The sequence below is a fragment of the Bactrocera oleae genome, chromosome 3 (assembly GCF_042242935.1).
Source record: "Bactrocera oleae isolate idBacOlea1 chromosome 3, idBacOlea1, whole genome shotgun sequence".
NCBI lineage: Eukaryota > Metazoa > Arthropoda > Insecta > Diptera > Tephritidae > Bactrocera > Bactrocera oleae.
In genome coordinates, this window is record NC_091537.1 from 51,446,355 (window position 1) to 51,472,185 (window position 25,831).

The window sequence follows — 25,831 nt, forward strand, 5'->3', positions numbered from 1 at the left end:
AGGTACCTTAATGAAACAGTGGGAGCATTTTATTAGTCTGTGGCATGTTAGTAGTATGTGGTATTGGAAAATACCAATAATACTGCCCTCAATTTCCATATACTACTTATAATGCTTATCGTTATTCTAACCAGTTTTATGCCAAATATGTCGGTCAGTGAGTATTAATATTTATTTTATATATAAAATTGCTTCAAAATATGTTCTCGAGTATAGCTGAGCAATGTCAAAATTAATATATTTCTCTATCCCCAATATATATATGATTTCCGTCTTTCCACCTGACTTTACACCGTTCCGGTTGATCAACGTGATATTTTAACGAAATTAAGTGGAAAAGATTTCTTAAAAATTATATGGTTTGACGCTGATTTAGAATGAAATTAGTATATACTAAGTCTAAACCTCACACCTTCATATAATGAATTCCGATTCTCTGGTTGACGTTTGCCACCTAAGCTTATAATATAAAATTTAGCCACTTTGGTGGAGTTAATATCACATTCATACTTATGTATAGCTCACTTCAAGCAATAAAACTGAGACTCAGTTTATGGCCTTAAATATAAGTCAAGAAGATACCAAATTTGATTGTAATTTAATCACGATATCATTTAATAATGGATGTTTAATTCAACATTTTTTAATATACGGCTTGGAGGAATTTTCTGGTCTTTGATTTTCCCAGCTCACATGTACTACTTATGGTATAATTTTTTTCGTCAATTTGATAATTTAATGAAATTAAATGGACAGTTGTTCTTAAAAATAATGTATATCGCTGCATATGAATGAAATTGGTCTAGACTTTGTTTAAACCTTATAACCCTAATATACTGATTTCCGCTCCTCTGGTACAACAGCAACCTCATATACCCCACATATTAAATCTAACCCCTTTGGTTCAGTTTATATTACATACCTATACCATGTTTGAGTTAAATAGCTTCTTTTTATACAAGTTAACATATCGGAGAAAAAAAATAGTATTGACACAAAATAAATCTATGATCAATAACATAAGTTAATAAGATACCAAATAATAATCGAGTAATGAACGTTGGATTCTTTCGCAACATTTTTATACTTTCGCAACATGTTGCAACAGAGTATAGTTCACCAAAGAGTTGTTTGCATCACCTAAAGTGATAGATATAGATTTCTATATACATATATTTCTTCTAATATTTGGCGATAATCAGTGGTTAGGTATATTTTCTCAGAAATCATGTTGAACTTATTATAAAATATACCAGTCAACAATGCTAAAAAAAGTTTCTTAGAGTGCTGGACTTTGTATAGAGCAAAAAAATCTTTCTTGAAAAAATTGCATGAAATAAATATTAGTAATGTAGTATCAAAAGGGCTAAAGACCCTTTTTATGTGGTTATAGATAAACTGCGACCACCGGTTTACATGCTACTGTCTATTATTTCAGTTTTGCGACACATTTTAATATGAAGGTCATGAGGTGAACTGTAAACTCAAGAAAATTACATTTTTACCTTACGCCGTTGGCAGCTTATGAAAGGTTTAGATATTAAGACAGAAAGAAGAAAATCTACATACCTGCTCTACATATGTGTATACCATACTTAATTATATGTAAGTTGTTGTTAATTTAGCCTTCATGGGCCTTCAAAATAAAATAAAAAAGCGTTTAACAAAAAAAATTTACGGAGAGATTTTCCGAGAACTTAATTTCAATACAATGAAATAAACTACTAATTTCTAAAATATAAATATAACTAAATATTATGTATTATTATGTTAGTGAATAGCTAAGTAATATATAGGTATACAAAAGTACGTAAGCTGTACCAACATGTTGCAAGAGTATAATAAATATCAGTACACTGTGTTTGTAGTTTAGTTGTACTCGAGGTCATAGGTCTCGGCGTGAAGACCCCGAGGTTCGATCTGTTGAGCAAATTGCAAATACTGTTCAACATAGAACAAGGCGGCAAGATCGGCAAATTCGCTCTGAAGAGAAAATAAGAGATACTGGAGGTCATAGGTCTCGGCGTGAAGACCCCGAGGTTCGATCTGTTGAGCAAGTTGCAAATACTGTTCAACAATGAACAAGGCGGCAAGATCCCCAAATTCGCTCTAAAGAGCAAATAATAAATACTCGAGGTCATAGATCTCGTCGAGAAAATCCTGAGGTACGTTATGATGAACAAAGTAGGAACACTAGGGATCATAGAGAACTTCGCGCAAGAAATCCTGAGTATAGGAATTTCGAGCGCATTCGTGATCAAATGCAAAGGAAACATGCAAGAAGAAATCCTGAAATAAGGAGAGAGGAGCGTGATAGAGAAACACAACGTCGACAGCTTAGTAGGAAGGGTATGAGGGAAGAAATTTTGAATCAGAGACGTCTTAGACAAGGTCAAGTTCGCCTTCGTAGAGATAACCCACTCAATAGACAAATTGAAAACCAAAGGCAGTCCCAACGAATCCGATTAACTAGAGAAAATAATGTTATAGAAACTGATAATAGTGGCAATTTAACAGATTTCAAAAATATTTATTTCCAAAATATAAATAACGGGCCTACTGAAATATGTATTTGCTGCGGCGGTTTTCACACCAAGTTCGCAAATTAAATTTCGAAACTATTGCGCAAGGTCACCCGAATGCTGCATCCGCCTTCGTTTTAATGCAAAAATTTCCTTCAGAAGATGGAAATTACAATTTTTTTGCTACTTGCAAAAATGCGATTGTTAAAAAAAACGTTCCAAAAATATGTTTAGCTAACGGTCTAGACTTTCCTGAAATACCGGATTGTTTGAAAGGTTTAACCCCAATTTAACGTCTCATAATGCCTAGATTGCCTTTTATGACAATCCGTCCGTTAAGATATCAAGGTGCTGTTGTTAATATACCAATTTCTGTTACCAATATTGTGACATCTCTACCAAGGTCCTTTGATGAGGCTCATGTTATACAAATTCACTTAAGAATGCGTTTGGAATACAATCATGATTACATGATCGATACCATACGCCCCGCAAAGATTATGAAGCTTTGCAGTTCTTAGTGAACACCCCTCTGTATCGTGAGCACAATATACATATTAATGAAAACTGGATTTCAGAATTTAATAACCAAGAAGAAGTTCCGTTGCAATTGACATAATTCAAGATAATAATTCAGAAGAGTTGTCATTTGGAACAATATACGTTGGGCAGAAGCGTACATGCTCTGAAACGTATAGCAAGATAATACGTTCTGAAATTCGTCGTTTTGACAAAAGAGCGTGTACCATTCCAAAGTTGTTCTATGATTACAAAAAATTAGAACTGCTACAAATTAAGAATAGTACATCCATTTGCCTTAGAAAGTTTCTCAGGTCGCAACCGAGTTACGGCCCAAAATCTATTAAACGAAAACTTTGTTCAAAACTCAACACGATGATGGTTACAAGGTTTTGAAAGGCGTTAGATCCTCACCTGCGCACTTTGAAGCTGAGAAGAAAAAGGCAATCGCTATGATTCGCCAATTTGAGCTTCCAACCTTCTTTATCACTTTATCGGCTACAGAATCTCAGTGGGTTGAGCTTTTGGTCATCCTCTCTAAAACTGTTGATTCTAAAGATATTTCGGAAGAGGAAGCCAACAGTTTAACAACCCAAGATAGATATCGCTTAATTCGGTCAGACGCGGTTACTTGTGCTAGATATTTTTACTACCGCTATCGACAAATTCTTAAGCTTTTTAAAGATAATGCGCGCATTTTGGGAGAGAATTTGGTCACAAATTTCTACTGGAGAGTGAAGTTTCAACAGAGAGGTTCCTTGCATGTACATGGCATGTATTGGCTTAATAATGCTCCCAGGATCAACCTTCAAGATCCTCAGACATTCCCTGATGTTATAAGTTTTATTGATAATTATATTTCTACCGATGGTTCGATCAGCCACTTAGAAAATTATTTGGGTTATCAAAAGCATAACCACAGTCGGTCTTGTACTAGGGAAATAAGAGGACAACAGTTTTGTTGTTTTGGTATACCATATCCACTAATGCCTTCAACGCAAATACTGTTACCTCTTACAGAAACTAGTCAAAATTCAGAAAGGCACAAGGAAAACTTTTTCAAAATTTAAAACGTTTTAAATTCAAATATGACTACAGAAGACACTTCTAATTTAGACGATTTTGAACACTTCCTATCTGATAGTAGAATAAATATGTATTTTGATGACTATTTGTTAGCCCTTAGGTCAAGTTTAACAAAACCCAAAATTTTTCTAAAAAGAAAATTACAGGATCGTTTAATAAACGTTTAGAATCCTCTGATTTTGGAACTCCATAGAGCAAATACGGATATCCAATATATACTGGATGCATGTGCCTGCTGTTCATATATAATTAATTATATTAACAAGTCTAACAGGGGAATTTCTAGGCTCTTAAATGAAGCTATATCAGAGGTAAATGATGGAAATTATACTATTAAGCAAAAACTTAGACATATAGGTCACAAATTTATATCAGGCACAGAAATATCTGCTCAAGAAGCAGTATATTGCTGCGTTGGGCTCCATCTTTCGGAAGCAAGTAAAGCAGAAATATTTATAAATACCTCTCGACCTAAGGAACGTGTTCGAATGGTAAAACCTAGAGTGGAACTTCAGAACCTTCCTTCAGGTTCGACTGAAATATTCGTAGCCGGTATTTTAGATCGTTATGTTCAAAGATCCGAACAGTTAGAAACTCTTTGTTTAGCTGATTTTACATCTAGGTATAAATATTTAATCTAGTAGAAGAGCACAAGATAGTGATCATGAAGAAGAAGAGAGGGAAAACGATAATTTATTAGTAAGCGGGGCTGTCATGCCTCTTAAAGACGGTAGCGGTTTTGTGAAAAAACGTACCAAACCTTGTATTATTCGGCATAGAAGGTTTAACCCAGATTTGGGCAGAGTTGAGTATTTCCGCGAAATGATAATGCTTTACTATCCTTGGCGGAATGAACAGAAAGATCTCATTGAAAACGATAATGAGCAGACTTGCATAACACATCGTATTATAATTGAGGAAAATCAAGGAAAATATGATGTTTTCGAGCAAAGAGAACTTGAAAATGTTCTAGAAAGTCTTTATAATGAAATAGACTTAGAGGAAGGTGCTCAAAATGAACTACCTATAGTGAAAAATGAGTTCAGAGTGTTGGCACTTCCAAAATCAAACCCAAATATAAATTTGCTGGACTTGCATGGCGAAAATTCAACAGATAATGGCACTGAATCTGATTGCAATATTATACTTATTAAACTACCCCCTTTAATTCCAGTTGAGGAATTATTTTCTTTAATTCAAAGTCTAAATACTAAACAAAGAACCTATTTGACACATTTGATGCACCACCTGAAAACAAATCCCCCATTTTATGAGTTCATTGGCGGCGGTGCAGGTGTAGGAAAGAGTCGTTTGATATCTGCAATATATCAAGCTCTTAACCATCGTTACAATTCTACACCTGGATCCAATCCAAGTTCCTTAAAAGTTCTTCTTTGCACACCTACGGGTAAAGCAGCATTCGGAATAGGTGGAATGACCCTTCATTCAATATTCTCTTTACCTGTTAATCAGTTGAATAGAGAGTTGAGACCACTTAGCAATGACACAGTGAATTCATTGTATTCCAGACTTATCGATTTAAAACTAATCATAATTGATGAAATATCAATGGTAGGTGCTCGTATGTTTAGCTCTGTTGAAGCGAGATTAAAACAAATTTTCAAAACAGACAGCCCCTTCGGTGGTATACCGATCATAGTGTTTGGTGATTTGAAGCAACTCTCACCTGTTGGAGATAGGTGGATATTCTCTCCTAATCCCAAGATGCTTACAGCACTTTAGTTGGTTCCCCTTTGTGGGAGTTATTTAAATACTTTGAATTAACAGAGATAATGAGACAACGGGAGGATCAGGCCTTTGCAATTGCATTAAATCATATGGCATCTGGTACTATGACAAATGAGGACATATCACTCATTGAAACTCGAGTAGTTAATTTCGAAGAAGTTCCCGATGATGCCACACATTTATTTTGGTCCAATGAAGAGACAAATAATTTCAATGCCCTTAAGCTCAGTCGAATTCCAACTGAAGCTATCCTTTCAACTGCAAAAGACTCAGTTAAAGGAATTGGTATAAGTGAAAATGAGAATATTTTGAAAAGATAAACTTTTCAAATTTTCTGAAACGCAGGGACTGCCCTATGAATTGACACTAAAAACATCCGCCAATTATATGATTACAGTGAATATAAACACGTGTGATGGCTTGGTTAATGAGGCAGCTGGACAACTTATGCATATTGATTTCCTTTCCACCAATTCTGTGGATTAAGTTTTTGGAACCTTCTGTTGGTTTGGTAGCACGATCAAAAAAGCCTTATCCTCTAGAAAGTTCTTGGACACCGATTGAAAAAGTTTTAAAATCTTTTCAATATAAAAGAAATGAACAAATTTCAATTAAAAGAAATCAGTTTCCAGTTGTTCCGGCTGAATGAATAACTATTCATAAAAGTCAGGGTGCCACATATAATAAAGTTGTAGTTCATACTCGACCCGGAATGCCTAGAGCTTCAATATATGTTGCTTGTAGTCGAGCTACTTCTGCAGAAGTTCTATTCATCATAGGAAATTTTATTCCTCCTAACAAATTTTCTGAATCGGATCCCGTATTTAGGGAACTGAGGGAATTGAACACAAATAAAGCTTTGACAACAAGTTTCAATTTTATGATTTCCCGAACATCAGGACATCAAATTTTATTCCATAATGTTTAGAGTCTTCACGCTCACATCAATGATATAAAAAGCGACTGTTTGATGCTATCTTCAGATATTTTATGTTATGTAGAAACTTGGAGTTATCCGTTTCGATATACCAGGATTTACTCCAATTAACGAGCTGAGGATAGATAGCACGGAAACAAGCAACAGAAATAAACGGGACATTATAATATATGCAAAGCATAGTATTGCTAACTCTATAGAACCAAAGGATGTAAAGAAAATTTATTCAGGCCGCAAAGTTTTAGAAGCGGTTTTGTTTAAATGTTTCAGTGTTAATATTCTGGTTCTATACAGAAATTCAGCTTTCTCTGTCAGACATTTAATTGCAGAACTTCAGGAAGTCCTTACTTCTGAGTTATGCAATCAAAATGTGCTAATTGTTACAATACAAATTAATACAATAATATAATTTTTAAAGTGGTTAATATTTATTATTTTTAAGCTAAACGTGTATAATAATATCGATAAAATAAATAAAAAATGTTATTCATTGTCAAAAAACGATTTATGTTCATACTCCTCAATACAGTTGTAATTCATTCTATATAAAATAAATTATAAGCGTATACAACAAAACACAAGAACGATTGCTCTAATTATTAAAATATATAAAGAAATCTCAAACGAGTATACCATTTGACTATGCGAGAGTATAAAATGTTCGGTTGCATCCGAACTTAACCCTTCCTTACATTTTATACTATCGCAATAGTTTTGTTCACCTAACGGTTGTTGGTATCACCTAAAACTTATCGAGTTAGATATAGGGTTATATATAAATAAATTATCAGGAAGAAGAGACGAGCAAGCTGTAACTTGAGTAAAAATTAAGATATCTTTATGATACTTGGTACACATGTTTTTTGATACCGTAAGACATTATCCATTATTAAATGAAATCGTGATTAACTTACAATCAAATTTGGTATCTTCTTGACTTATATTAAAGGCCATAAAGTCTCAGTTTTATTGCTATATTTTAGTTTGCGTCAGCGAAAATTATACTAAAAAAAAAACAAAAAACATCTTGCTGTGAGATGTACATAAGTATGAATGTGATATTAACTGGATTAAAGTGGCTAAATTTTATATTATAAGCTTGTGTGCAAAACGTCAACCAGAGAATCGGAATTCATTATATAAAGGTGTAAGGTTTAGATCAAGGTATACACTATTTTCATTCTAATTCAGCGTCAAACCACATAATTTTTAAGAAAAATTATCCACTTAATTACATTAAAATATCACATTTTGATCAACCGGAACGGTTTAAAGTCAAGAGGAAAGACGGAAATCATATATATATTGGGGATAGAGAAAGATATTAATTTTTACATTGCTCAGCTATACTCGAGCATAGAGAACATATTTTGTTGCAATTTTTTTATAAAAAGAATTTTAATACTCACTGACCGACATACAAGAAGTATTATAAGTATTATATGGAAGTAGAGGGTAGCATTTACCCAATTTTATCAATTTTTGCCAATAATACATACTACTAACATGCCACAGACTAATAAAATGCTCTCACTGCTTCATTAAGGTACCTCACATAGCATCACCAATGGAGTAAAGTCAAACGAATGTTCGAAAATCCTGATATTAGTTACATGGGGGCCAGGTAAAATTTTCACTCGATTTCATTCAGCTTAGGCACAAAAATACCTTGTTATGAGTAAAACACGCTCTCTCATTTTCATCGAGATAACTCACATATTGGCCGATATATGCGGTATAAAGTCATCCGGAAGTTTAAAAATCTTTATATTAGGTATATGAGGGCTATAGGAAGTATTGATTCGATTGAACCCAGTTTTTGACACAAACATACTATTATTGAGAGTTTTATTTATTTATTTTATTATATGAATTTCAATTAAATGTCTTACACATTGACCGATATTTTCGCCAAAAAGGCAACTATAGGCACTGGGGTCAACAAATTCAATATCTAGGGACTTAAATAGTTTTGGTATGATTTAGACAATTTTTGGTCACAAGGTGGCATACTTCAAATGCATTATTCACGCAAAGTTTTACCCCGATACAATCGTTGTTGTTTGATTTGCATAGTGGAAAGTGAAAAAATCAGATGGAATTTAAAATGGGGTTATATGGGAAATAGGCGTGGTTGTAATCCTATTTCGCTCATTTTCACACTATAGCATAGAAATATGAAAAGAATATCATTTCCGATGTGTTTTTACCTAAAAGTGGGCGGTGCCACGCCCACTGACTAATTTTGAACTTGGTTCCTATGAAGTCATTTCACACCATCCAAGAGATACAAATTTAATGTCTCTGGCTTGCTTAGTGTTTTAGCAGTGCCGTTATATGGGGAGTGGACGAGGTTGTAATCCGATTTCACCCATTTTCATACCGTAGATAGAGGTGCTAAAAGCATTTGTTCTCAGTGAATTATGTTATTACAGCTGTAGCAGTTTAGGAGCGGAACCACGCCCATTAAAAAAAAAAATTAACCACAGATGCCCCTCCCTAATGCGATTCTGTGTGCCAAACACCAGCCTTGTATCTTATTGTAGAGCTTAGTTATGACAATTTATTTGTTTTTGCTTAATAGAGTTTTGTGGGCGTGGCAGTGGTCCGATTACGTCCATCTGCTACACCAACCGTTTTGCGGAATCAAGAAACATGTATACCAAGTTTCATAAAGATATCTTAATTTTTACTCAAGTTACAGCTTGCACAGACGGACGGACGGACAGACAGTCACCCGGATCTCAACTCGTCTCTTCATCCTGATCATTTATATATATATATCCCAATATCTAACTCAATTAGTTTTAGGTGATACAAACAACCTTTAGATGAACAAAACTATTATACTCTGTTGCAGCATGTTGCCAGAGTATAAATAAAAAGCAGTACCGCAGACGATATTCGAGCAACTTTGTCTAATCAGTGAACTTAAACATCTATTGTTGTTTACTTGCTTCAAATGTTCATATATTTATATCTGAATATTCATGAAATTGCCTTCCTTCATTCGCATGGCTAAATATATTTGCATATATGTCAACAGATGTAGATATGTATGTATGTATATCCCTCAATATGCCTTTTGTAAAAAAATCAAACTCCCGCAAGCGACAAAAAAAATGCAGACGCACCATCATCAACCAATAAGACTCGAGCCAACTCGCACCATATTTTCTAAGTATTTCATATTACAACGACAACAAGTTCATTCATAAGCAACGTGCGTCTGCTTCAAAGCAAAGTGCGTTCGGTCATATTTCTGCGCCGCGCTATTTTTTGGGCGAATGGTCAAATACATTTGGTTTTCCTTTGGAATTCCTACACAAATGTGCGAAAATTAAATTTATAAAATGAATGAATGAAATTTAATTTGAATATTTCAGAAAAACGAGAAAAATTCTATTTTAGAATTTGACCACTGAAAATCCATATAGTACTTTTATATGTTTACTTATTATCATTGCTACATAGTTTGTCGATTTAGCCCATTTTATCTAAAAACGACCCTATGAAAATGCAGCCCAATCGGTAATCGCAATATTTCAAAAGAGCATAATAATAATAGTTAATAGTTTAAAAATAAATGTTGGCCGACCCGTCAGACCTACCCCATAAGCACACCAAATTTCATCAAAATCGGTACAGCCGTTTCGAAGGAGTTTGGCAACAAACACCGTGACGTGAGACTTGTACATATTCTATTTAACATGTATCTTATATACATTTTATTGTTTCTTAAACTATTTACTTTCTATCTTATATTATTTACATAATTCTAAAGTCTACGATTTATAATGTACATAAGTTAATAGGATACCAAGTTTGATTGCAATCCATTCGGTTTCTTTGAATAATGCATGTTGAATTGGTTCGCAACACATTTAAATATAAATAATATAAAGTTTTGTCAACGCCTGAAGGTATCTCCCCACCTTTGATCCATGCAAGAACTTAAGCCCTCTCTTACTTGGTGTTTTTTTTTGTTTAATTTTATTGAAAAAGCTATATAATTTACTAGTAATGAAGTTAATACAAATTTGAACAATTAACACCACATATCAGGAATTTACCTTCGTGTAAACTTCTGTTAGGATTTGGTACTCAGAATGTATGTATATCGATCAATTTGGAAGGAGTCTTAACAATATTAAGTAGAAATAATAGAATGAACATACTGTCGTTTTGAGCCAAAACAAAATAAATCTGCTTTTACCAAATATATCAATCAATGTGTGAGTTATATATAATTCTTCTGCAGCATACTACATTTGTCTAATGCCAATAGAAGACGGATTTGATGGCCAATGAAGGGATCCACCTTACGGCTGCCTTTTGTCGTATTTATTGGTGAATTTGTGATATAACTTACTGAAATTTAGTGGATATATTTTCTTGGCACCAATCTTCCTCGTTGTTAAGTATGAATGAAATTGGTCCCAAATATTTCCACGTTGTTAATTTAATTGGTTCATAATTTTGTCTATGACCGAGTGATGAATTCCGGATGACTGTCCGAACATTCATCCGTCCGTCTATCTATACGAGTGATAACTTGAGTAAGAATTAAGATACTTTAATGACTCTTGGGGAAACTTCGAAAAAGGCCGGGTACCAGAGCTTACCTTTGACCGTATCAGAGAGAATGGTAGCATCTAGCAAGCGGCGGAACGGTACAGCAGTCGACTTAGTGCTGTTTAAAGGAAACCCTTCATCACCTACAATGTGAAATAGGGCTGGATGACACCATGGGCTTTATAAGCTAGTAGAGATGAAGCAGATTGGGGGCTGTGAAAAAGGCGGATTTCCACTTAGACACCCTTCTGTTGGACAATAGAGCTCTCGGAAATGCGAAAGGGTTGAGGGCTGTCATAAATGATTAAAATTCAGGTGAATACTCGCAGAACACCCCATCCATATGGATTTCATTTGAGATTGAAACGGAAATTGCGCACCCAACCCTTGTACCTTTCGGAGTGTTGAACCAAGATTGATTTAGCTTTGAATTAGATAATGGTTGTAAGCAACCTGCTATATAAGCTTGAGGTACAAAGCTGCCTCTGTAGGTGAGCTAGCCATCATTGTCAAGGGAAAGTTCCTGAGTACCGTGTATGAGCTTACTCAGAGGTAACTCAGTATCGCAATAAACTGGGCGAATGGAAGTGGCCTTACCATAAACCAAAGTAACAACGTTCAATGCGGTATATAAAACCCCGACGGCACTACTGCCGCGCATGGGAGAAATTCATCCCCAACCTGTAGATAAGATGAAATATTTTGAGCTCATCTTAGATAGGCTGCATTCTTGGAAGAATAACATTGAAAAGAGAGCAAGAAATTTATTGCACTTGTACTACTTAAGAGGAGGCGACAAGTGGAGTCTCTCACCGAAAGTAGTCTTCTGGCTCTACGGCCCAATAGTTATTTTAGTTAAGTTCCACGGGGTCTTTGTGTAGTGGAAAGCGTTAAAAATTGTACTTTTACTAGGAAACTCGAGAGCATTCCACGGGCCGTGATCACCAGCATGTGTTCTGCATTTTTTACATAGAATCCAACGACATATCCGGAAGGTGTTTGCGCGTGAAAGTTCCAAAATTCTCGCATGCTTTGACTTCATATCGGACTATTTAATCACCTCAGCCTCACTGTCGTTGGTGTGGGAATGGATCGGAGCTCCCCTGTCTTCTTGGGAGTTACTATTGGACAGCTAGAACTGGCGGGAGCTTCGTGAGCGGTATCTATGCGCTCACATGATCCTTCTAGCCCAATGTCAATCGCAAGAGAACCAGAAAGCCCTTCGCCCTCAGCAAGGTTCAGCTTTCCCTGCGGGAATAGAAGTTGAACGCCTAAGCACATTTCTAATGGGTACAAGGCGCTTTGTTCACACTTAAAAGCTAATTATTTAAGTTCCTTTTCTGAATTCGCAAAGGACTGATCATAATCAGCCTCGTAACCAAACCTAACTTGTTGCAACAGAGTATAAAATAATTGTTGTCTTACTATAAAAATTTTAGTGTTAACTGTTCAACTTCACTGGAAAGCAGGCCTATCTTACTTGTCTAGTATAAATATTTACTTTGAATTGCTGATGGTGTACATAGGTGTTACATTTTTACGAATTGGGAAAGTATATAAAATATATCAGCGGAAAGTTATGTTTACTGAATTTCTAATCTCTCACAAACAATTTGGTGTCGATATGACTAAGGTCTTAAAAGAAATTATTGTTTTAGGTAAATGTATTCGTGCTACCTGTTGGACTGTAGTGGAAAGAAAAGTTGATACGGCAGAAGATGGAACGGGTGTGGATACTAAAGGTTGTTGTCCTTCCGTCAGACTTTTGCCATTAAACTTTGAACAATTAATATGAGTTACGTTTCCGCGTAGAATACGAATTCCTAATGTCGAATCATTTATTTTGTTATATGATGATAGGCTGCAAGCATTCAGAGAACTGGGAACTATGGAGTTGCGAGTGCTTAAAGAAATATCTGGAAATATATTAAAAAATGTTTTATATATAAATAAAGATTGTAGCAAGTTGTAGTATATTGATTAATATATAATATAATACTACTTAAGAAAAAGAAGAAAGTTTAATAATTCCTAGAAAATATTTCACATTGAGTTGAATTCACTCATAAATCTATCTATGTAAATATATTTGTTTACTTAAGCACACGTAACCTACACCCGCAGACTCGTTGGGGATTGAAAACTTACTTGCTGTCTAAGAGATATCCTCGAAATAAGGGACTCATAACAAATTCGCGACCCTGAAAAAGGGCAAACAACGGTTACAGAGAAAAAAGGAGCAACAGTTGAACATTCTGAAGTAGTCCTTGAAAGACATGAAGCAGTACAAATTAGAGTTCGTCCTCAATTCCCACAACAGTCGGTTCTACGTTACCGGAATTGACCCGGATTTTATCCTTCCAAGGGCTGTTATTTCGGCGATCGAACCCTGTTTGGATCGGTAAGTTCTACAAGTAGATTAAGTTTGTCGTCATTGGAGCAACGCCTGGCAGCAGGGTCGCTCCGTATCCTCCTGACCCGTGCTGGCATTGAGTCCAACCCGGGCCCCGAGGAATTTTATTGCTGCGTTTGCGTTAGAAGGCTTCAGACTTGTTCAGGCCTTAAGACACACAGGGAGTGGACCACGAGTTACGTGACCCAATGCTGTCAACGTAATAATGCGACATCTGCCTCAACGGCTGTGCAACCTCCATCATGTTCGCGCACTGCGCCGCCACTCCAGTCGAATGGCCAAGATAGGACCTCCACGGCCCTAAGGAGCTCACACAGACAGCATGACTCCCAATCTGACCAACTTTCATCCAGCTCCAATCCTCGTGCGAGAGCTATCCTGCAACTCCTTGTTCCTCGCACAGTCTGTTCCGTTTTTCAGACCGCAATACGCCGGAATGTCACGTCAGTCAAGTGCAATTCTTATACTGGCTGGTGTCACTTTCTTTATGTGTTTCGGTCTGCGCACCACACGGTCAGGCGATGTCGAGCTCGAAATATTTAATATATACATCCCCCCAGTTACATGTTGCCCAACAGGATATCACCCGAACATAGATGCGCTGCTTCGTGGTGAAAACCGTTTGATGCTAGGCGACTTTAACGCGCATCACGATCTTTGGCATTCCTGCCTGTCAGACGATCGTAGGGGGATGGAGCTGGCGGAATAGATTGACGATTCACAATGAATAATAAAGCCCCCACCAGAATTATGGGCACTTGTAATAGCTCGTCAGATATTACCATCGCTAGCGATGGTCTGATAAATGGTATAACCTGGCGACCAATGCTAACTCTCGCATCAGACCATCTGCCCATAATTATCTCGATCGAGAAACCTCCCGACTTTATTTCTGTGGACAACCGCACTTTTGATAACTTTAACAAAGCTAACTGGGTCGGCTTCACAGAATTTACCGAGCACACCTTCAACGCACTTCCCATTCCTTCATCGTTGGCGAGCGTCAATCCCGCTAGGTGATCGCTGCTGCTACTGCTCGCTTCATACCGGCTGGAAGAATCGCGGAACTCCGCCCTAATTTCCCAGCCGAATCAGCTGTACTAGCAAACGAGCGCGACACCTTACGCCATGCCGATCCCTGTGATCCCCGAATAAGGGATCTCAATTTGGAGATTTGGCAAATGGTAAACCATCATAAGCGGACAAGATGGATAGAGCACCTGAAGTCCTGCAACCTCTCTACCGGTGTAAGTAAGCTTTGGACTACTATCAAGGCCCTGTCAAATCCGAGGAGATATGATGATCGGGTTGAAATTCAATTCGATGGTCATGCCTCCTCGGACCCGAAGAAGTGCGCGAGCTATTTTAGCCGGAAGTTTACACTGTACCCTTCGACTGATAAGGCCAAACGATGTGTTACCCGACGGCTGCGCAAAATGACAAAAGACTGCGCACCACTTACTTTCATCGATGGGGAGGTTCAGAGTGCCATCACAAAGGCCAAATCGTCCAAATTCATTGGCCCTGACGGAATAAGCATGCTGATGCTAAAACATCTAGGCTCGACGAGAGTAAACTACCTCACCAAGGTCCTTAACTTGTCGATGGCCACTCTTCAAATACCCGATATGTGGAAAGTCGGAAGAGTGGTCACACTACTGAAGCCTGGGAAACTCGCCAAAAAAGGGGAGTCTTATCGCCCGATAACTCTCCTTTCCTCAGTAGTGAAGACACTTGAGGCCTTTTTACTCCCGACGTTCACTCACCACCTCAGCCTAGCAGAATATCAGCATGGCTTCCGAAAAGTGCACAGCATCACCACAGCACTTAGCGTCATAAACGCCCAGATAGTTGATGGCCTAAACCAGAAGCCACCCTGCGAGAGGACGATCCTCGTAGCGTTGGACTTGGCGAAAGCCTTCGACACAGTGAACCACACAACGCTACTTGAGGACATCGAACAATCTACGCTCCCTCCAGGGCTGAAGCGGTGGACCATGAACAACCTGAGCGGTTGGCATTCATCCGTACTGTTTCGAGGTCAAAACTCCAAACTGAGAAGAATTAAACAGGGGGTTCCGCAAAGTGGTATCCTCTCCCCTTTACTGTTTAGCATCTACATCTCGAAACTCCCTCAACCATCAGAGGGAATTTCCGTGACCTCGTACGCTGATGACTGCACGATATTGACGTCGGGCAATGGAATCGATGGCATGTGCTCGAAAGTAAACGGCTATCTCTCTGATCTTTCTCGCTTCTTCTCTGCAAGGAGTCTGACACTCTCCCCCACTAAATCCACAGCGACCATATTTACGAACTGGACGAAGGAGTACAGAATGGATCTAAATATTTCAGTCGATGGCACCAAAATTCCGACAGTAAACAACCCTAAAATTTTAGGCCTTACACTAGACAGTCTTTGCTCCTTCACTCCTCACACGACCGCGATAACTGTCAAAGTACAGAGCCGCAACAAAATCCTCAATTCGCTTGCCGGCAGCTCTTGGGGAAAAGACAAAGAAACGTTGCTGGCGACATACAAGGCAATCGGCCGGCCGGTCCTACATTATGCAACCCCAGTATGGTCGCCTGGATGTAATGCGACGCAGACGAAGAAGCTCCAGACCTGTCAGAACACTGCACTTCTGACTATCACGGGATGCCTCTTGATGTCCCCAATCGAATACCTACACAGTGAAGCCCGTATGCTTCCGGTTAAGGAACATAACGAGCTCCTCTCCAAGCAGTTTCTGCTGGGATGTTTTCGTAGAAGACTAACTCATGTCAAATTTCGAGAAGATAGCTCGCGAAAATGTTTGTATGGCAGCTATATGCTATAGTAACCCGATCTAAACAATTTCTTCGGAGATTACATTGTTGCTTAATAAAATAGATCATGCCAAATTTCTTGAAGATATTACGTCAAATAAAAAAGTTTCCCATACAAGTACTTGATTCCGATTGTTTAGTTTATGTGGCAGCTATATGCTATAGGTGTCCAATATCGGGATGCAAAATTTCAGCAGGATAATTGGGAATTGGTGTTTTTCCTATTGCTAAATTGATTGGTTTACGCTGGTACTTGTTCTCCAAGCATATTTTACAATTAACAATTACAGATTTTAAAAGCTTTTTAATGTGGGGAAATTTGCTTGAAATTCTCTTGCAAGCAACGATGATCGCGGTTATGCTCAGTGGCAACCGTTTCTAGTTGATCGTTTTTGTTTGTTAAATCTATTAACAGTAGTTCCGTATGTAAAAATTCAACTCCAGGATAAGACGATACTAAAGGATTTTGAATTTTTGCTAATGTTTCGAGATCACAATGTATTGCGTTAGTCGTATTTGGGTTTATCACATCTTTTAAACATAATAAAGTTTTCTATAGTGTCGAAACTAATTGTGTGGCGGAAAAATTTTTGGAAAAGAATTTTTGTACGTTTGTTTACAGTTGCGCCTTTTGACAAAATCAGCTGGGTTTTGAATTGATTTACTGGGGACTTTATTGTTTTAATTACGTAACTGAGAGATTGTTCGCTATGTATTGTTTCACTCAATTCACTAAGATTATTAATGAATTGCCTAGAAAGGGCATCAGCCACTATGTTTTCCCTTCCTGGCGTATAATGGAAGGTTGGTGAAAACCCCTCAACAAAGGCAAAATCGGAAATTGAAAATATAACTGGTTGATGGTCGGTAAAAATTTTTAATACCATATAGATAGTGACGGAGAGTTTTTAAAGCCCAAATTATAGCTAGCATTTCGCTTTCATTTGTAGTAAAATTTTGTTCAGTTACGGAAAGAGTACGCGAAATTATTGTTATGGGCCGATTATTTTGGGATAACACTGCACCCAAAGCGTTAGTCGAAGCGTCGGCCGTTAATTCAAATGGTTGATTATAGTCAGGATATTGTAAGAGGACATCTTCCGATTAAAGGATTTTCTTGATTTTAACAAATGCAGACAAAGCTTCTGGATCTAAAGTGATTTTAATTTTTTTTTGATGTATTTGTTCCGACGTGACCATTTTCCCCTCGTAAATATTTTGTTAAAGGCTTAACAAGGGCGGCATAATCCTTGACGAATCTACGATAGTAGCCTGCAAGGCCGAGGAAAGAGTGCAAACCGCGTAACGTCTCTGGTGTTTTGTAATTAATAATATCCCTAATCTTACTAGGACAACTCTTTATCCCATGTTGCGAGACTAAGAATCCCAAAAACTCGACACCCTCATTCCTGACGCTTTTATTTTTTTTAAAATGGTACTAATATGGACTAAATGTGATTCCGCATCGGGAGAAAAAATAATGATGTCATCGATATAAACATGACATGTTTTACCAATATTTTCTCGCAGAACATCATCTACTGCGCGTTGAAAGATACTTGGTGCGTTCCTTAAGCCGAATGACATGCGACAAAATTCGTATTTGTCATTATTTACATTGAATGCTGTCTTTTGCCTATCTCTTACGCGCAAGTTAATTTGATGAAAGCCCGATTTCAAGTCTAGAGTAGTGAAGTAGCGTGACTTGCCTAAATTCGATAGTATGACAGTAGTGTCAGTATAGGGTAGCGGTCAGTGATTGTTTTCTCGTTGAGATTTCTTAATTCAATTACCGTTCGCAACTTCTTCCATTCTCGTCGGTACCTTTCTTTGTCACGACATGAATGGGTGAGTTGTATGGAGAGCAGGACTTGCGAATTGTTCCATCCTTTAGGAGGGCACCGATTTCATTGTTAATAAATTCAGAAGCTGACATTGGGTAGACATGGCTTTTACTATAAATGGGTTCCTCTGTGAGAGTGCGAATAGTACTTTCCACTTTTGTGCTGTAAGGTAAAGCTCGGGTTCGGATTCGCGAACGCATTTATATTATTATTTATCATTTGTCAAAATCGGGTACGGATATTTTAGGGAACAGATTCTTCTGTATTTGTTGTCAGAATTCACTTGATTACAATACAGATGCTGAAGTTGCATTTTACCATTTCGATGAAATAGATATCCTGATTCTATGTCGATTCTGGCTTCAATGCGTTTAAGGAAGTCATACCCGATTATACCATCGAATGAGTTTAAATTTTTTAGCAAATAAAATAATAAGGAAGGTCTTTAATGTAATTTTTAGAAGTTCCGGTATCAATTAGTATTCGCAGCTCCTGACCATTTGTTGTGGTTTTTGTTATGAATGGTAGGAGCGAATTCAATCTAAAAAATTGATCTCGTCGTTCCAATTACTACCGTCATATTCGAGCTCATCATGGTGCCCATTATTAGCGTACGAAAGGTTAAAATGATCGTTATGTCCCTCGTCACTGGACTCGTCGTACACTGTGGCCATCACTTCTTGCATATGATTAACTCGTTGTGTTTTTAACTGAGGTCTCTGGAAGGATCCAGATAGTTCGCGAAGACGTTTGGAAGCTATCTTCTTCTGTTGTTGGATGTTAGCATAGGCTGAATTAACTTTGTGACTTTGCATTTGGTTTGGGTCCCTGTTTAAATGAGGTAGGGGATGGCGATGAATCGAAGTATTGCGATCGATTTCCATCGGAATCGGGTGTGAATTTGGAGCAGTTAACTGCTTGCGATACGGCATAATTGACGTAGTTCTAGATGGGTTTATTGAGTTTCCCATGGCAAATGTATGTGCGAAATTATACCGTTTGTTATTTGTTTCCAACTCTTGTGCGAAAGCTAATGCTGTAGGAAGGTCTTTTGGTCGTGACGAAAAAAGAAAATTACAGAGGGGGCGACGGAGACCAGAGATAAAAATGCGAAGAGCATTTTCTCTTGCTAAGAGTTTCAATTATCTCATTATTTTCTCCATGAGTCATAATTTGTTTATTAATTATGAGTGTTAAAAGTTTATCGACCGTATAGTAATAATCCGCGATGGAAAGGTCACCCTGCCTTAGAATACTCATCTTATTTTTTAAGACATAAATTGGACGTTTATCTGCATATGTTTGGTCGAGTCTAGCAATTATTGCTTTGAAATGTAGCACAGTGTTAAAGGAGGAGAGTGTCAAATTGGCGGTACCTGTAATTTTATTCCTAAGAACGCCTATTGCCACATAATATTTTTCTGAACCCTCATTATAATAACTAATGGCGAAATTGGCTGCAGAGTGCCATGCTGGGTAAGAGGAAGCTTCACTTAATTCAGGTAAGGACTTAATCAAATCCAAACTAGCGTTACCTGGTGCGATCGCAGGGTTAATCGAAACTGGCAAATAAGGCTCTACATTTGGGGGCTGCAAACGTCCAAGAGCTAACGTAATTGCTTCAATTCTGTTAACCAATTCTTGCGTTGTTCGTCCGAATATGCTTTCACTATGGAAATTGTCGTTGTTCGTAAGGATTCTATGTCCTTTTGCTTTTCTGAACTCGATGGACCCCACTTTGGGCGCCAGTTAAAGTTAATTATATTATATTACAAGTTATTTAATGCACGACTTCTTCTGTTCGCCGTCTAATTTATTCTGCTCGTTGCTTTTTTTATATTCTACTCATCATGCTCATCAAGCTCAGATTCATTGTTAATGAGTGAACCGATTTCCAAAAGTCCGCATTACGGTTGACGCCAGTGGGAGAGGTAAAACTCGGTTAGTGACTCAATATTACACCACAGTATTGTTGCTGCGTAAGTCACTGATAATACTCCAACCAAAACAGGTTTTATGCTATGATTGCATTCGCTATTGTTGTTGTGGCGGCGCTGAATGATAACTATATCTTATTAAGCGCAAAGTAAGTAATAGTAAAAAGATAATTTCGCATATCACCATAACTTATATATACAGACAGACGGACAGACATGGCTAAATCCACTCAGCTCGTCATGCTGATCATTTATGTATGTATTTTAAAGGATCTCCAACGTTTCCTTCTTGTTGTTACAAATTTCGTAACACACTTATTATACCCTGTTCAGGGTATACTTGTAATAAGGAAGGGCTAAGTGCGAATGCAACAGAACATTTCATAATCTTGGAACTTGCCAGGATCAAAGCCAAGCAATCACTTCAGGTGTTCGCAAAATTTTTTTTAAAAAAAGTTTAGAAAGAATTTAAATATACAGGGTTTTCCAATAAGAGTGATATAATATAAACCAAAAATAAACACACTATTTGTTAAGGAAATTCAAATGTATTTTATTTAATCTAATGTACAATCGATACAATTAAGTTCTGAATATAACATCATTCAAATGACATCCACGACTTCTTTTGCAGGAACGAATTCGGTGAACCCAATCTTCAAGTACTTTTTCCACAAAATCAAGTCGTATATCATGAATAGCACGTTCAATATTGACTTCTAAAGCTTGAAGAGAGTCTGGTTTATTGCTAAAAACGAATGACTTCAAATAATCCCACAAAAAGTAGTCTAATGGTAATAAATCACAAATTCTTGGAGGCCATTCAATGTCACAATTACTTCAAATTATCGAATCTCCAAACTTTTCTCGCAATAATTCGGTTGTTGCACGTGCTGTGTGCAAGGAACATGTATATCCAGGCGGACGGACGGACAGACAAACAGTTACTTTGAATTCAACTCGTCTCGTCATCGTGATCATTTATATATGGTATATATAACTCTATATCTATCTCGATTAGTTTTAGGTGTTACACACAACCGTTAGGTGAACACAATTCTTATACCCTGAAGTATCGTGTCGCAAGAGTATGGTTGAAATATCTGTTAACATGCTGATCTTAGACACTGCCGAAACAATAAAAAACATATAAATGTATGTACCTTCGTAAAAGAATTATACAAGTATGTGCAATACATCAACTTCAATTTAAAGTACCGAAAACACATTATAAATTTTGATAGTATATTATATATGTATTTTTATTTATGACTTCATAGGATGTAGTAAGCAAAAACAAAATTTTAATTATATTTCATTTTTTCTTCAAATTCATATAAAATGTTATTAATGCAACTATATGACAAAATTAAATTCAAGTCATTGAAATTTTTATTAATTAATTTTCAGTACCTAATAGTATTACCCTTATGTACTTTAACCATACACAGTCTTCGTGGAATGGACCCTACTCGGTTTTGCAGAGTGGTTAGCTCAATTTTCTCTCACTCTGATACGAGTATCATACTGCTTGGCATGTGCATATAATTTAGCAGAAAGTATACCCCAAAAGTCCTCTATGGGCTTGAGATCAGGACTCAAAGCAGGCCAATCCAATAATTGGATATTCCGGGACTAAAAAAGTGCTTTTGTAGCGCGAGCCACATGAATGAGGGCGTTGTCGTGGTGAAATGTCCCATTTTCATCATCTTTATGTCGCTTCATCATTCGCGGCTGGGCTACTTTTGATTCAAAGTTAAGTCCCATTTTATGCTTCATAATTTTATCTGCCTGTAACTCATGTCTTCGCTTTGTGTTGCTAAGTGATGAATGCGTCTCTTGGTGCGCTTATCGACTACTGGTAACCGACACGTCCGACACCATAGTTTTGAAGATCTTTCAAAAAATTTGCGAACATATTACGATGTTGGTTCACTATCACAGCAATTCGACCAATTTTTATGCGGGCTTCATGCATTCCATTTATCCTACCCCGCTCTCCATTCGAAAGTTCAGTACCACGTGGTATTCTTACTATATAATTAAAATTAAAAGTAATTAATTATATTATATTTCTATGCACTAGATACTTACTTCTTTTCCAATTTTATCATTTTTATTAAAACCTAAATGTATATGTTGTCTGTACAGCTGACAGAACACAAATAGATGAATTTGCACATACATGTGTATAATTATTTTTTATGAACTATATATATCGCTTGCCGTTGTTAATTAACGGTACTAAAAATGAGAATATTAGACGTTATACATAAACATACATATATGCATATGGAAAAATATTGTACTATTATAAATTCACGAGATACACTGAAAAAAAACTTTGCACTTATAATTCTTTTACGGAGGTACATGAACAAACTTATGCATTTACATGCAATACGCATGCATTTAATATTTAACAATACAAACATATTTACTAGGTTCGCTACAAGAAACTGGTGATGAGTTCACTACTACACTCACATTTGATATATCATTACTGACGGACAGTTTATTTATCAACTGACCGTCACTGTTATTGTTTAACAAAAACATCTTCAAATTACATTGCTTACATTCACTGACAGTGAAATTAATAGTAAAATTACTGTCACTGCTGATGGTTGTCAAAAAAAAAAAACGCTTATCAACATTAATCATCATTTTTCAGCACTTATCTCTTTGCGTAAAGGCAACCCTGTCAAAAATGGACGCAACAAGTTCCCTATAAGTTTCTCAACAACTGCGCACAACAATTTTTATACTCTCGCAACAACGTATACAACGCTACAGAGTATAATAGTTTTGTTCACCTTACGGTTATTTGTATCACCTAAAACTCATCGGGTTAGATATAGGGTTATGTATATATAAATGATTAGGATCAAGAGACGAGTTGAAATCCGGGTGACTGTCTGTCTGCCACGCCCACAATATTCCATTAATCAAAAACAAAAAAATTGTCATAACTAAGCTCCACACAAAAATACGAGACTGTTTATTTGAGATGTGTTTATTTGATATACAGGATCACATTAGGGAAGGGCATCTGCAGTACTGAATATAACCCTAGTGCCTATAGTTGACTACTTACCGAAAATATCGGTCAATGTGTAAGATATATAATTGAAAATCATATAATAAAAAAAAAAAATTAAACTCCCGATAATAGTATGTTGTTGTGTCAAAAATGGGTTGAATCGGATCAATACTTCATATAGCCTTCATATATTATACTTTATATAAAGATTTTTGAGCTTCCTCGTGACTTTATATCGCATATATCGGCCAATATATCTCAATGACAATGAGAGGGCGTGTTTTACTCATACCAATGTATCTTTGTGCCTATAATGGATGAAATCGGGTAAAAATTTTACCTAGCTCCCATGTAACTAATATCAGGATTTTCGAACATTCGTCTGACTTTACTCCATATGATTGGTGATGGTATGTAAGGTACTTTAATGAAACAGTGGGAGCATTTTATGAGTCTGTGGCATGTTAGTAGTATTGGCAAAAATTGATAAAATTGGGTTAATACTAGGTAGTATTATATACAAAACTAATTATAATACTTTTCGTTATTCTAACCAGTTTTATGCCGAATATATCGGTCAGTAAGTATTAACATTTTTTTATACTCTCGCAACCTGTTGCTACAGAGTATTATAGTTTTGTTCACCTAACGGTTGTTTGTATCACCTAAAACTAATCAGTTTAGATATAGGGTTATGTATATATAACTGATAGACCTCAGAACACCTGCTAGTGGACTGCACAGCAGCCTGCAGACGCAGAGTCAAGGCTCCATGTTTCCTAACAGGGATCGCGTCGCCTCGGCAAGCTGTAACTTGAGTAAAAATTAAGATATCTTTATGAAACTTGGCACACATGCTTCTGGGTACCGTAAGACGGTTGGCATTGCAGATAGGCGTATTCGGACCACTGCCACGCCCACAAAACGGCATTAATTAGAAACAAACAAATTGTCATAACTAAGCTCCACAATATTATACAAGACTGTTAGTTGGTACACAGGATCACATCATGGAGGGCCATCTGCAGTTTAAATTAGTTTGAAAAAGTGGGCGTGGTTCCGCCCCCTAACAGTTTTAATTTGCACATCTCCTAAACCGCTCAAGCTACTAAAAGCGGGATAAATCAAGCACTAAACACGCCAGAGACATTAAATTTTATATCTGGGATAGTATGGGATGACTTTATATGAACCACTTTTAAAATTAGACAGTGCGCTTGGCACCGCCCACTTTTAGGTGAAAACCCACATCTTGGGATCGGTTTAACTGATTTCAACCAAATTCGGTACAAACATTCTTCTCATATTCCTATGTTATCGAAATCGAATTACAACCACGCCTATATCGAGTAAACGATCATACCATTTGACTTTGCTAGAGTATAAAATGTTCGGTTACATCCGAACTTAGCCCTTCCTTTTTTGTTTTTAACTTAAATATATATTAGTTATTTAATTAATTTCAGAAATGATATTGATACTAAACGAAATTTATTGCAACCACAAGGGAATAATAGCAAAGCTACATAGTTTAGAAGCGAGTGTAAACAAATATTCTATAACAAAGCCCTTCCTTTTTATACCCTGAACAGGGTATATTAATTTTGCCACGAAGTTTGTAACATCCAAAAGTAAACGGCGGAGACCATATAAAGTATATATATAAATGATCACCGTGACGAGCTGAGTTGATTTACCCATGTCCGTCCGTCCGTCCATCTGTATATACGCGAACTAGTCCCTCAGTTTTTGAGATATCGATCTGAAATTTTGAACAAGTCTTTTTCTTACCAAGAAGCTGCTCATTCATAGCATATAGCTGTCATACAAACTGAACAATCGGAATGAAGTGCTTGTATAGAAAACTCTTTCATTTGACGAGGTATCTTCACGAAATTTGGCACGGATTATTATTTAAAGCAACAATGAAATCTCGGAAAAATTATTCAGATCATATGACTATTGCATATAGCTGCCATACAAACTGAACAATCGGAATGAAGTGCTTGTATAGAAAACTCTTTCATTTGACGAGGTATCTTCACGAAATTTAGCATGGAATATTATTTAAGGCAATAATCTATTAGCCGAAGAAATTGTATAGATCGGATGACCATAGCATATAGCTGCCATATAACCTGAACGATCGGAATCAAGTGCTTGTATGGAAAACTCTTATATCTGACGAGATATCTTCACGAAATTCGGTATTGGTTTTTGTTAAATAAAGCTATGTAATCTCCAAAGAAATTGTATTGATCGGATGACTATAGCATATAGCTGTCATATAAACTGAACGATCGGAATTAAATACTTGCATGGAAAACTTTTTCATTTGACGAGATATCTTCGCGAAATTTGGCATTGGTTATTACTA

General features: G+C 36.8%; 1 non-coding gene across 1 annotated transcript in view; it reads right to left on the minus strand.

The window, feature by feature from the left end:
• LOC118681920 (uncharacterized) overlaps positions 1 to 25,831 on the minus strand; it is a 221,023-nt gene that overhangs the window by 22,477 nt on the left and 172,715 nt on the right. Inside the window, exon 4 of the transcript XR_011395274.1 lies at positions 13,066 to 13,304. This is a non-coding gene — a transcript (uncharacterized protein). The remainder of the gene's footprint in view (positions 1 to 13,065; positions 13,305 to 25,831) is intronic.